Source organism: Budorcas taxicolor, chromosome 5, assembly GCF_023091745.1.
Source record: "Budorcas taxicolor isolate Tak-1 chromosome 5, Takin1.1, whole genome shotgun sequence".
Classification (NCBI taxonomy): domain Eukaryota; kingdom Metazoa; phylum Chordata; class Mammalia; order Artiodactyla; family Bovidae; genus Budorcas; species Budorcas taxicolor.
The window spans coordinates 42,458,782-42,471,554 of record NC_068914.1 but is presented as its reverse complement, the minus strand read 5'-3'; the positions used below and the strand labels follow the sequence as shown (position 1 = coordinate 42,471,554).

At 66.9% G+C, this 12,773-nt stretch overlaps 5 non-coding genes across 5 annotated transcripts; all 5 read right to left on the bottom strand.

The window, feature by feature from the left end:
* Nucleotides 1-932: 932 nt before the first annotated feature.
* On the bottom strand, nt 933-1,051 carry LOC128049204 (5S ribosomal RNA). The gene has a single exon (XR_008199561.1). It is a non-coding gene; the product is annotated as a 5S ribosomal RNA (ribosomal RNA).
* Nucleotides 1,052-3,016: 1,965 nt separating this feature from the next.
* Nucleotides 3,017-3,135, bottom strand: LOC128049157 (5S ribosomal RNA). The gene has a single exon (XR_008199519.1). It is a non-coding gene; the product is annotated as a 5S ribosomal RNA (ribosomal RNA).
* A 1,970-nt stretch (nt 3,136-5,105) lies between these two features.
* On the bottom strand, nt 5,106-5,224 carry LOC128049045 (5S ribosomal RNA). The gene has a single exon (XR_008199425.1). It is a non-coding gene; the product is annotated as a 5S ribosomal RNA (ribosomal RNA).
* Nucleotides 5,225-7,182: 1,958 nt separating this feature from the next.
* Nucleotides 7,183-7,301, bottom strand: LOC128049216 (5S ribosomal RNA). The gene has a single exon (XR_008199573.1). It is a non-coding gene; the product is annotated as a 5S ribosomal RNA (ribosomal RNA).
* Nucleotides 7,302-9,286: 1,985 nt separating this feature from the next.
* LOC128049214 (5S ribosomal RNA) lies at nt 9,287-9,405 on the bottom strand. Its single transcript, XR_008199571.1, has one exon. It is a non-coding gene; the product is annotated as a 5S ribosomal RNA (ribosomal RNA).
* Between the last annotated feature and the right edge of the window lie 3,368 nt (nt 9,406-12,773).

Here is a 12,773-nt window from a genome sequence, read left to right as displayed (position 1 = left end):
GACGGACAGGGGACAGGGGATGGCATCCCATCCGAGACGGACACTCTGGCACAGACCGTCACACACCGCAGAGAGCGGCCCGTGCGCAAGGGAGGGGGCGTCAGCCTTGGGCCGGGCGAGCCCCGGCTGGACGCGGTGCCCTGGGGCTGGCAATCACCCGTGGGGACCCCAAGACTTCCTCGCAGCCGAGGTCTCAAAGGTCCCCTTCGGCTTGGCTCCCTGAGGCGAGACCCAGCCCCCGCCCCCAGGCCAGAGGGTGAGTGTGGGAGAGAGTGTGCGTGTGAGTGTGTCGGTGGGCGACGGTGGGGTCGGGTCGACTGGGGGGGGCCGGGTGGATACCCACAGCGGAGGGGGGCGGGTGTGGCGGCCGGGGCTTTGGAAGCCTGTGTGGTCCTCTTGCTGTCTCTCTCTCTCCCTCTTTCTCCGTCTCCCTTACTTGTGGTTTCCGGCTCTTGACCTGTCTGGGCTGCGGGGGGTGTGTCTGTGTCTGGGGGGGCGGGCGTGAGGGTGTGTGTGTGTGTGTGTGTGTGTGTGTGCGTGTGTGTGTGCGGTGCGCCCGCGCCTGCGGGAGACCGCGACGTTGCCTGCCAGGATGCGTCTGGGGGTGGGGCTGGGGCCCCGGCCCCGCCCAGAATTGCCTGAGGCCCGCCAAGGGAGCCCCAGACAGAGACCCCCGCGCCCGCGCCCCCGCCCCCGCCGTTCCTCTGGTTTCCTGGACGCCGAAAGCCGAGGGGCTCGCGGGCCGCGCGGAGGCAACCCAGGTGTGCAGCGGGAGTCGGGGCCCCGGCCACCCAACCTGAGAGGGGCTGGAAGGCAGGCGGCGGCTCTGAGCGCGGTGGGGTGCCAGGGGCCAGCGGCAGGTGCGGCTTGCGGTGCGGCTGGGGCCGGGGGCTAAAGGAGAGGGCAGGCAGGGAAAAAAAGAAACAACAAAAAGCCTACAGCACCCGGTATTCCCAGGCGGTCTCCCATCCAAGTACTAACCGGGCCCGACCCTGCTTAGCTTCCGAGATCAGACGAGATCGGGCGCGTTCAGGGTGGTATGGCCGTAGACGGAGGCGGCGGCCGCCAGGCGCCCTAAGAGCCCTGCGCTGCGCCTGCCTTTCGCTCTGACCCGCCGGTCGGGCCAGCCGGCGGCCGCAGCTCTCCAGCTCTCCACGGAGCGCGCGCTGCACTTGAGCTGCACCACCCGCGACCGGACTCCCGGCGGCCCGGTGGCCGGCCCACGCCGCCCCGCCCCCCGCCCCCCGTCACCCCCGGCCAACGCTCGGCCGGCCCGGCCCAGCCCGGCCCGGGGGACCACAGGGCTTCCGGGACCGGGAGCAGCCGGGCCGGGTGTGCCTGCCGGGGGGTGTAGGGGGGAGGGTGGAGTGAGGGGCGCGGAGGTCTTGGCGCTCTCCCACCCTGGGACCCTCCAGGCACCACCCGGCTCGGGGGCCGCCGCCCCTCCCCCACCCCCTCGCCCACCTCCCCAAGGCGTTCGCTGCCCAGGGCCTCGGGGCCCGCTGGGGCCCGCGGTCCTCTGAGCCTCCTGCGGGCCTAGGCGCAGCCCAGCCGTGGCCCTGAGCGCCCATCCTGCCCGGCACCTGCGCGGTGCCCAAACCCACCTGCAGCCACCAGCGCCGGCGACCAGAGCTCGTCAGCCCCGCCCCTTCGCCCTACCGAGGCCCCCCCCTCCCCTTGCCCCCACGCCGCCCTCCAAGCACAGGACCTTGCTGAGGGTGCAGACGAGCGACATGCAGCCACACGGACAGGCACACAGACACGCTCGCAGGCACCCACGCCAAGCGAGACAGCCGGCCGGCGCAAGCTCGTCAGCCAGGGCCACAGCCACAGCACCCACCCGTGAGAGGCCGGGGCCAGAGGAAGGGACGGCAGGCCGGGGGTCAGGAGAGACAGAGACGGAAAGAGATGAAGGTTCAGAGACAGGCTCCCAAGACGGCGAGAGGGCAGATGCAGATGCAGATGTAGATGCAGATAGACAGACAGACAGACAGACAGACACGAGCGCGCAGGCACACCCAGGGAGGGAGAGCCAGAGAGAGGGAGACACAGAGCGACCGACAGAGAGACGGAAAGCGGGAGACGGACAGGGGACAGGGGATGGCATCCCATCCGAGACGGACACTCTGGCACAGACCGTCACACACCGCAGAGAGCGGCCCGTGCGCAAGGGAGGGGGCGTCAGCCTTGGGCCGGGCGAGCCCCGGCTGGACGCGGTGCCCTGGGGCTGGCAGTCACCCGTGGGGACCCCAAGACTTCTTCGCAGCCGAGGTCTCAAAGGTCCCCTTCGGCTTGGCTCCCTGAGGCGAGACCCAGCCCCCGCCCCCAGGCCAGAGGGTGAGTGTGGGAGAGAGTGTGCGTGTGAGTGTGTCGGTGGGCGACGGTGGGGTCGGGTCGACTGGGGGGGCCGGGTGGATACCCACAGCGGAGGGGGGCGGGTGTGGCGGCCGGGGCTTTGGAAGCCTGTGTGGTCCTCTTGCTGTCTCTCTCTCTCCCTCTTTCTCCGTCTCCCTTACTTGTGGTTTCCGGCTCTTGGCCTGTCTGGGCTGCGGGGGGTGTGTCTGTGTTTGGGGGGGCGGGCGTGAGGGTGTGTGTGAGGGTGTGTGTGTGTGTGTGTGTGTGTGTGTGTGTGTTGTGCGCCCGCGCCTGCGGGAGACCGCGACGTTGCCTGCCAGGATGCGTCTGGGGGTGGGGCTGGGGCCCCGGCCCCGCCCAGAATTGCCTGAGGCCCGCCAAGGGAGCCCCAGACAGAGACCCCCGCGCCCGCGCCCCCGCCCCCGCCGTTCCTCTGGTTTCCTGGACGCCGAAAGCCGAGGGGCTCGCGGGCCGCGCGGAGGCAACCCAGGTGTGCAGCGGGAGTCGGGGCCCCGGCCACCCAACCTGAGAGGGGCTGGAAGGCAGGCGGCGGCTCTGAGCGCGGTGGGGTGCCAGGGGCCAGCGGCAGGTGCGGCTTGCGGTGCGGCTGGGGCCGGGGGCTAAAGGAGAGGGCAGGCAGGGAAAAAAAGAAACAACAAAAAGCCTACAGCACCCGGTATTCCCAGGCGGTCTCCCATCCAAGTACTAACCGGGCCCGACCCTGCTTAGCTTCCGAGATCAGACGAGATCGGGCGCGTTCAGGGTGGTATGGCCGTAGACGGAGGCGGCGGCCGCCAGGCGCCCTAAGAGCCCTGCGCTGCGCCTGCCTTTCGCTCTGACCCGCCGGTCGGGCCAGCCGGCGGCCGCAGCTCTCCAGCTCTCCACGGAGCGCGCGCTGCACTTGAGCTGCACCACCCGCGACCGGACTCCCGGCGGCCCGGTGGCCGGCCCACGCCGCCCCGCCCCCCGCCCCCCGTCACCCCCGGCCAACGCTCGGCCGGCCCGGCCCAGCCCGGCCCGGGGGACCACAGGGCTTCCGGGACCGGGAGCAGCCGGGCCGGGTGTGCCTGCCGGGGGGTGTAGGGGGGAGGGTGGAGTGAGGGGCGCGGAGGTCTTGGCGGTCTCCCACCCTGGGACCCTCCAGGCACCACCCGGCTCGGGGGCCGCCGCCCCTCCCCCACCCCCTCGCCCACCTCCCCAAGGCGTTCGCTGCCCAGGGCCTCGGGGCCCGCTGGGGCCCGCGGTCCTCTGAGCCTCCTGCGGGCCTAGGCGCAGCCCAGCCGTGGCCCTGAGCGCCCATCCTGCCCGGCACCTGCGCGGTGCCCAAACCCACCTGCAGCCACCAGCGCCGGCGACCAGAGCTCGTCATCCCCGCCCCTTCGCCCTACCGAGCCCCCCCCCCCCCCCCCCCCCAGCCTTGCCCCCACGCCGCCCTCCAAGCACAGGACCTTGCTGAGGGTGCAGACGAGCGACATGCAGCCACACGGACAGGCACACAGACACGCTCGCAGGCACCCACGCCAAGCGAGACAGCCGGCCGGCGCAAGCTCGTCAGCCAGGGCCACAGCCACAGCACCCACCCGTGAGAGGCCGGGGCCAGAGGAAGGGACGGCAGGCCGGGGGTCAGGAGAGACAGAGACGGAAAGAGATGAAGGTTCAGAGACAGGCTCCCAAGACGGCGAGAGGGCAGATGCAGATGCAGATGCAGATGCAGATAGACAGACAGACAGACAGACAGACACGAGCGCGCAGGCACACCCAGGGAGGGAGAGCCAGAGAGAGGGAGACACAGAGCGACCGACAGAGAGACGGAAAGCGGGAGACGGACAGGGGACAGGGGATGGCATCCCATCCGAGACGGACACTCTGGCACAGACCGTCACACACCGCAGAGAGCGGCCCGTGCGCAAGGGAGGGGGCGTCAGCCTTGGGCCGGGCGAGCCCCGGCTGGACGCGGTGCCCTGGGGCTGGCAGTCACCCGTGGGGACCCCAAGACTTCTTCGCAGCCGAGGTCTCAAAGGTCCCCTTCGGCTTGGCTCCCTGAGGCGAGACCCAGCCCCCGCCCCCAGGCCAGAGGGTGAGTGTGGGAGAGAGTGTGCGTGTGAGTGTGTCGGTGGGCGACGGTGGGGTCGGGTCGACTGGGGGGGCCGGGTGGATACCCGCAGCGGAGGGGGGCGGGTGTGGCGGCCGGGGCTTTGGAAGCCTGTGTGGTCCTCTTGCTGTCTCTCTCTCTCCCTCTTTCTCCGTCTCCCTTACTTGTGGTTTCCGGCTCTTGGCCTGTCTGGGCTGCGGGGGGTGTGTCTGTGTTTGGGGGGGCGGGCGTGAGGGTGTGTGTGAGGGTGTGTGTGTGTGTGTGTGTGTGTGTGTTGTGCGCCCGCGCCTGCGGGAGACCGCGAGGTTGCCTGCCAGGATGCGTCTGGGGGTGGGGCTGGGGCCCCGGCCCCGCCCAGAATTGCCTGAGGCCCGCCAAGGGAGCCCCAGACAGAGACCCCCGCGCCCGCGCCCCCGCCCCCGCCGTTCCTCTGGTTTCCTGGACGCCGAAAGCCGAGGGGCTCGCGGGCCGCGCGGAGGCAACCCAGGTGTGCAGCGGGAGTCGGGGCCCCGGCCACCCAACCTGAGAGGGGCTGGAAGGCAGGCGGCGGCTCTGAGCGCGGTGGGGTGCCAGGGGCCAGCGGCAGGTGCGGCTTGCGGTGCGGCTGGGGCCGGGGGCTAAAGGAGAGGGCAGGCAGGGAAAAAAAGAAACAACAAAAAGCCTACAGCACCCGGTATTCCCAGGCGGTCTCCCATCCAAGTACTAACCGGGCCCGACCCTGCTTAGCTTCCGAGATCAGACGAGATCGGGCGCGTTCAGGGTGGTATGGCCGTAGACGGAGGCGGCGGCCGCCAGGCGCCCTAAGAGCCCTGCGCTGCGCCTGCCTTTCGCTCTGACCTGCCGGTCGGGCCAGCCGGCGGCCGCAGCTCTCCAGCTCTCCACGGAGCGCGCGCTGCACTTGAGCTGCACCACCCGCGACCGGACTCCCGGCGGCCCGGTGGCCGGCCCACGCCGCCCCGCCCCCCGCCCCCCGTCACCCCCGGCCAACGCTCGGCCGGCCCGGCCCAGCCCGGCCCGGGGGACCACAGGGCTTCCGGGACCGGGAGCAGCCGGGCCGGGTGTGCCTGCCGGGGGGTGTAGGGGGGAGGGTGGAGTGAGGGGCGCGGAGGTCTTGGCGCTCTCCCACCCTGGGACCCTCCAGGCACCACCCCGCTCGGGGGCCGCCGCCCCTCCCCCACCCCCTCGCCCACCTCCCCAAGGCGTTCGCTGCCCAGGGCCTCGGGGCCCGCTGGGGCCCGCGGTCCTCTGAGCCTCCTGCGGGCCTAGGCGCAGCCCAGCCGTGGCCCTGAGCGCCCATCCTGCCCGGCACCTGCGCGGTGCCCAAACCCACCTGCAGCCACCAGCGCCGGCGACCAGAGCTCGTCATCCCCGCCCCTTCGCCCTACCGAGGGCCCCCCCCCCCCCCCCCGCCCTTGCCCCCACGCCGCCCTCCAAGCACAGGACCTTGCTGAGGGTGCAGACGAGCGACATGCAGCCACACGGACAGGCACACAGACACGCTCGCAGGCACCCACGCCAAGCGAGACAGCCGGCCGGCGCAAGCTCGTCAGCCAGGGCCACAGCCACAGCACCCACCCGTGAGAGGCCGGGGCCAGAGGAAGGGACGGCAGGCCGGGGGTCAGGAGAGACAGAGACGGAAAGAGATGAAGGTTCAGAGACAGGCTCCCAAGACGGCGAGAGGGCAGATGCAGATGCAGATGCAGATAGACAGACAGACAGACAGACACGAGCGCGCAGGCACACCCAGGGAGGGAGAGCCAGAGAGAGGGAGACACAGAGCGACCGACAGAGAGACGGAAAGCGGGAGACGGACAGGGGACAGGGGATGGCATCCCATCCGAGACGGACACTCTGGCACAGACCGTCACACACCGCAGAGAGCGGCCCGTGCGCAAGGGAGGGGGCGTCAGCCTTGGGCCGGGCGAGCCCCGGCTGGACGCGGTGCCCTGGGGCTGGCAGTCACCCGTGGGGACCCCAAGACTTCTTCGCAGCCGAGGTCTCAAAGGTCCCCTTCGGCTTGGCTCCCTGAGGCGAGACCCAGCCCCCGCCCCCAGGCCAGAGGGTGAGTGTGGGAGAGAGTGTGCGTGTGAGTGTGTCGGTGGGCGACGGTGGGGTCGGGTCGACTGGGGGGGCCGGGTGGATACCCGCAGCGGAGGGGGACGGGTGTGGCGGCCGGGGCTTTGGAAGCCTGTGTGGTCCTCTTGCTGTCTCTCTCTCTCCCTCTTTCTCCGTCTCCCTTACTTGTGGTTTCCGGCTCTTGGCCTGTCTGGGCTGCGGGGGGTGTGTCTGTGTTTGGGGGGGCGGGCGTGAGGGTGTGTGTGAGGGTGTGTGTGTGTGTGTGTGTGTGTGTGTTGTGCGCCCGCGCCTGCGGGAGACCGCGAGGTTGCCTGCCAGGATGCGTCTGGGGGTGGGGCTGGGGCCCCGGCCCCGCCCAGAATTGCCTGAGGCCCGCCAAGGGAGCCCCAGACAGAGACCCCCGCGCCCGCGCCCCCGCCCCCGCCGTTCCTCTGGTTTCCTGGACGCCGAAAGCCGAGGGGCTCGCGGGCCGCGCGGAGGCAACCCAGGTGTGCAGCGGGAGTCGGGGCCCCGGCCACCCAACCTGAGAGGGGCTGGAAGGCAGGCGGCGGCTCTGAGCGCGGTGGGGTGCCAGGGGCCAGCGGCAGGTGCGGCTTGCGGTGCGGCTGGGGCCGGGGGCTAAAGGAGAGGGCAGGCAGGGAAAAAAAGAAACAACAAAAAGCCTACAGCACCCGGTATTCCCAGGCGGTCTCCCATCCAAGTACTAACCGGGCCCGACCCTGCTTAGCTTCCGAGATTAGACGAGATCGGGCGCGTTCAGGGTGGTATGGCCGTAGACGGAGGCGGCGGCCGCCAGGCGCCCTAAGAGCCCTGCGCTGCGCCTGCCTTTCGCTCTGACCTGCCGGTCGGGCCAGCCGGCGGCCGCAGCTCTCCAGCTCTCCACGGAGCGCGCGCTGCACTTGAGCTGCACCACCCGCGACCGGACTCCCGGCGGCCCGGTGGCCGGCCCACGCCGCCCCGCCCCCCGCCCCCCGTCACCCCCGGCCAACGCTCGGCCGGCCCGGCCCAGCCCGGCCCGGGGGACCACAGGGCTTCCGGGACCGGGAGCAGCCGGGCCGGGTGTGCCTGCCGGGGGGTGTAGGGGGGAGGGTGGAGTGAGGGGCGCGGAGGTCTTGGCGCTCTCCCACCCTGGGACCCTCCAGGCACCACCCGGCTCGGGGGCCGCCGCCCCTCCCCCACCCCCTCGCCCACCTCCCCAAGGCGTTCGCTGCCCAGGGCCTCGGGGCCCGCTGGGGCCCGCGGTCCTCTGAGCCTCCTGCGGGCCTAGGCGCAGCCCAGCCGTGGCCCTGAGCGCCCATCCTGCCCGGCACCTGCGCGGTGCCCAAACCCACCTGCAGCCACCAGCGCCAGCGACCAGAGCTCGTCATCCCCGCCCCTTCGCCCTACCGAGCCCCCCCCGCCCGCCCTTGCCCCCACGCCGCCCTCCAAGCACAGGACCTTGCTGAGGGTGCAGACGAGCGACATGCAGCCACACGGACAGGCACACAGACACGCTCGCAGGCACCCACGCCAAGCGAGACAGCCGGCCGGCGCAAGCTCGTCAGCCAGGGCCACAGCCACAGCACCCACCCGTGAGAGGCCGGGGCCAGAGGAAGGGACGGCAGGCCGGGGGTCAGGAGAGACAGAGACGGAAAGAGATGAAGGTTCAGAGACAGGCTCCCAAGACGGCGAGAGGGCAGATGCAGATGCAGATGCAGATGCAGATAGACAGACAGACAGACAGACAGACACGAGCGCGCAGGCACACCCAGGGAGGGAGAGCCAGAGAGAGGGAGACACAGAGCGACCGACAGAGAGACGGAAAGCGGGAGACGGACAGGGGACAGGGGATGGCATCCCATCCGAGACGGACACTCTGGCACAGACCGTCACACACCGCAGAGAGCGGCCCGTGCGCAAGGGAGGGGGCGTCAGCCTTGGGCCGGGCGAGCCCCGGCTGGACGCGGTGCCCTGGGGCTGGCAGTCACCCGTGGGGACCCCAAGACTTCTTCGCAGCCGAGGTCTCAAAGGTCCCCTTCGGCTTGGCTCCCTGAGGCGAGACCCAGCCCCCGCCCCCAGGCCAGAGGGTGAGTGTGGGAGAGAGTGTGCGTGTGAGTGTGTCGGTGGGCGACGGTGGGGTCGGGTCGACTGGGGGGGCCGGGTGGATACCCGCAGCGGAGGGGGGCGGGTGTGGCGGCCGGGGCTTTGGAAGCCTGTGTGGTCCTCTTGCTGTCTCTCTCTCTCCCTCTTTCTCCGTCTCCCTTACTTGTGGTTTCCGGCTCTTGGCCTGTCTGGGCTGCGGGGGGTGTGTCTGTGTTTGGGGGGGCGGGCGTGAGGGTGTGTGTGAGGGTGTGTGTGTGTGTGTGTGTGTGTGTGTGTGTGTGTGTGCGTGTGTGTGTGCGGTGCGCCCGCGCCTGCGGGAGACCGCGACGTTGCCTGCCAGGATGCGTCTGGGGGTGGGGCTGGGGCCCCGGCCCCGCCCAGAATTGCCTGAGGCCCGCCAAGGGAGCCCCAGACAGAGACCCCCGCGCCCGCGCCCCCGCCCCCGCCGTTCCTCTGGTTTCCTGGACGCCGAAAGCCGAGGGGCTCGCGGGCCGCGCGGAGGCAACCCAGGTGTGCAGCGGGAGTCGGGGCCCCGGCCACCCAACCTGAGAGGGGCTGGAAGGCAGGCGGCGGCTCTGAGCGCGGTGGGGTGCCAGGGGCCAGCGGCAGGTGCGGCTTGCGGTGCGGCTGGGGCCGGGGGCTAAAGGAGAGGGCAGGCAGGGAAAAAAAGAAACAACAAAAAGCCTACAGCACCCGGTATTCCCAGGCGGTCTCCCATCCAAGTACTAACCGGGCCCGACCCTGCTTAGCTTCCGAGATTAGACGAGATCGGGCGCGTTCAGGGTGGTATGGCCGTAGACGGAGGCGGCGGCCGCCAGGCGCCCTAAGAGCCCTGCGCTGCGCCTGCCTTTCGCTCTGACCTGCCGGTCGGGCCAGCCGGCGGCCGCAGCTCTCCAGCTCTCCACGGAGCGCGCGCTGCACTTGAGCTGCACCACCCGCGACCGGACTCCCGGCGGCCCGGTGGCCGGCCCACGCCGCCCCGCCCCCCGCCCCCCGTCACCCCCGGCCAACGCTCGGCCGGCCCGGCCCAGCCCGGCCCGGGGGACCACAGGGCTTCCGGGACCGGGAGCAGCCGGGCCGGGTGTGCCTGCCGGGGGGTGTAGGGGGGAGGGTGGAGTGAGGGGCGCGGAGGTCTTGGCGCTCTCCCACCCTGGGACCCTCCAGGCACCACCCGGCTCGGGGGCCGCCGCCCCTCCCCCACCCCCTCGCCCACCTCCCCAAGGCGTTCGCTGCCCAGGGCCTCGGGGCCCGCTGGGGCCCGCGGTCCTCTGAGCCTCCTGCGGGCCTAGGCGCAGCCCAGCCGTGGCCCTGAGCGCCCATCCTGCCCGGCACCTGCGCGGTGCCCAAACCCACCTGCAGCCACCAGCGCCGGCGACCAGAGCTCGTCATCCCCGCCCCTTCGCCCTACCGAGGGCCCCCCCCCCCCCCCCCCCGCCCTTGCCCCCACGCCGCCCTCCAAGCACAGGACCTTGCTGAGGGTGCAGACGAGCGACATGCAGCCACACGGACAGGCACACAGACACGCTCGCAGGCACCCACGCCAAGCGAGACAGCCGGCCGGCGCAAGCTCTTCAGCCAGGGCCACAGCCACAGCACCCACCCGTGAGAGGCCGGGGCCAGAGGAAGGGACGGCAGGCCGGGGGTCAGGAGAGACAGAGACGGAAAGAGATGAAGGTTCAGAGACAGGCTCCCAAGACGGCGAGAGGGCAGATGCAGATGCAGATGCAGATAGACAGACAGACAGACAGACACGAGCGCGCAGGCACACCCAGGGAGGGAGAGCCAGAGAGAGGGAGACACAGAGCGACCGACAGAGAGACGGAAAGCGGGAGACGGACAGGGGACAGGGGATGGCATCCCATCCGAGACGGACACTCTGGCACAGACCGTCACACACCGCAGAGAGCGGCCCGTGCGCAAGGGAGGGGGCGTCAGCCTTGGGCCGGGCGAGCCCCGGCTGGACGCGGTGCCCTGGGGCTGGCAGTCACCCGTGGGGACCCCAAGACTTCTTCGCAGCCGAGGTCTCAAAGGTCCCCTTCGGCTTGGCTCCCTGAGGCGAGACCCAGCCCCCGCCCCCAGGCCAGAGGGTGAGTGTGGGAGAGAGTGTGCGTGTGAGTGTGTCGGTGGGCGACGGTGGGGTCGGGTCGACTGGGGGGGCCGGGTGGATACCCACAGCGGAGGGGGGCGGGTGTGGCGGCCGGGGCTTTGGAAGCCTGTGTGGTCCTCTTGCTGTCTCTCTTTCCCAGTCTTTCTCAGTCTCTCTCAATTGTGGTTTTCGGCTTTGGTGTGTGTTGTTGACTAGGGTGTCCGTGCGTGTTAGTGTGTGTTGTGTGCATCTGTTGGAGTTGGAGCTTTTGCCTGATATGTTTTTTCTGGCGGTGTCCTGGGGTAGGGCTTGGGCCTGGGGCTTCATCCTCAATCATTCCTTCGAATATCCAGTGTTGATTTCCTTAGGATTTAGTGGTTCGTTTTCTTTACAGGCCACAGGTCTCTGAAGAGTCTTGTCCAGGACCACAGTTTGAAAGCATCAATTCCTCAGCGTTCAGCCTTCCTTATGGTCCAACTATCACATCCATGTATGATTACAGGGAAAAACATAGCTTTGGGTATGTGAACCCCTGTTGGCAAAGCAATGTGTCTGTTTCAAATATGCCATCTATGTTTGTGATAAGTTTTCTTTCAAGGAGCAAGCATCTTTTTGTTTCATGGCTAAAATCTTTGTGATCTTAGGTTTTTTTAATTTTTATTTTTTAAATGTTGAGTTTCAAGCTGGCTTTTCCACTTTCCTCCTTCACCCGCATCAAGAGGCTCTTTCGTTCCTCTTCGCTCTCTGTCATTAGAGTGGCATCATCTGCATATCTCAGGTTTATATTTCTCCCAGCAATCTTGATTCCAGCTTATAACTCATCCAGCCTGGTATTTTTCACAAGGTGCTCAGCATATAGTTTAAATAAACAGGGTGAGAGCAGATAGCTGTGCAGTAACCCATTCTCAATCCTGAACCAATCAGTTGTTCCGTACAGTGTTCTCACTGTTGCTTCTTGACCTGCATACAGGTTTCTCAGGAGACAGGTAAAGCGGTCTGGTATTCTCATCTCTTTCAGAATTTTCCACAGTTTGTTATGATCCAGTCAAAGGCTCTAGCATAGTCAATGAAACAGAAGTAGATGTTTTTCTGGAATTCCCTTGCTTTCTCTATGATCCAGCAAATGTTGGCAATTTCATTTCTGGTTCCCCTGCCTTTTCTAAACCCTTTTCTATTGCTTGAATATCTGGAAGTTCTTGGTTCATGTACTGCTGAAGCCTAGCTTGGAGGGTTTTGAGCATAACCTTACTAGCATGGGAGATGAGTGCAATTGTCCAGTGGTTTAAAAATTCTTTAGTAATGCCCTTCTTGGGGATTGGGATGAGGATTGACCCTTGCCAGTCCTGTGGCCTCTGCTAGGTTTTCCAAATTTTCTGACGTATTGAGTGCAGCACTTTAATAGCATCATCTTTTAGGATTTTAAATAACTCTTCTGGAATTCCATTCCCTGCACTAGATTTATTGGCAGCACTGTTTCCTAATGCCCACTTGACTTCACACTCCAGGATGCCTGACTCTCAGTGAGAGCCTACACCATTGTGGTTATCCAGATCATTAAGATCTTTTTTGTATAGTTCTTGAGTGTATTCTTTCCATCTCTTCTTGATCTCTTCTGCTTCTATTAGGTCATTACCAGTTCTGTCTGTCCTTTATTGTGCCCACCTTTGGATGAAATGTTCCTTTGACATTTCCAATTTTCTATGGCTACCACTTTAAAAAAATTACCTATCTATGCACCCAGTAGATTAGGCACCAAGTTTGCCACAAAACTTCCAGTTCATAATCCATTACTAGGCCCCCAAATAGGGGAATTGTGACCATGTGCTGCTGCAGAAGAACAAAAGTTCTGAGGTAAAGACTCCTTGTCCTTAAATAGTTTGCTCTAAACAAACTCTCCATAGCGTCCTTAGGAAGCCCCTGTCCCAGATGCGCGGCCATGCAGCTGCCAAGTGTCCTCTATGCCTCCATCCTGCACCCCCTTCCACAGAGCAGACACACTGTACTCGATCACCCCATTTCAGAACAGGAATAATATGTTTCTATGAATATGATTTTAATAATATTCCATAAGTATTCAGTAAT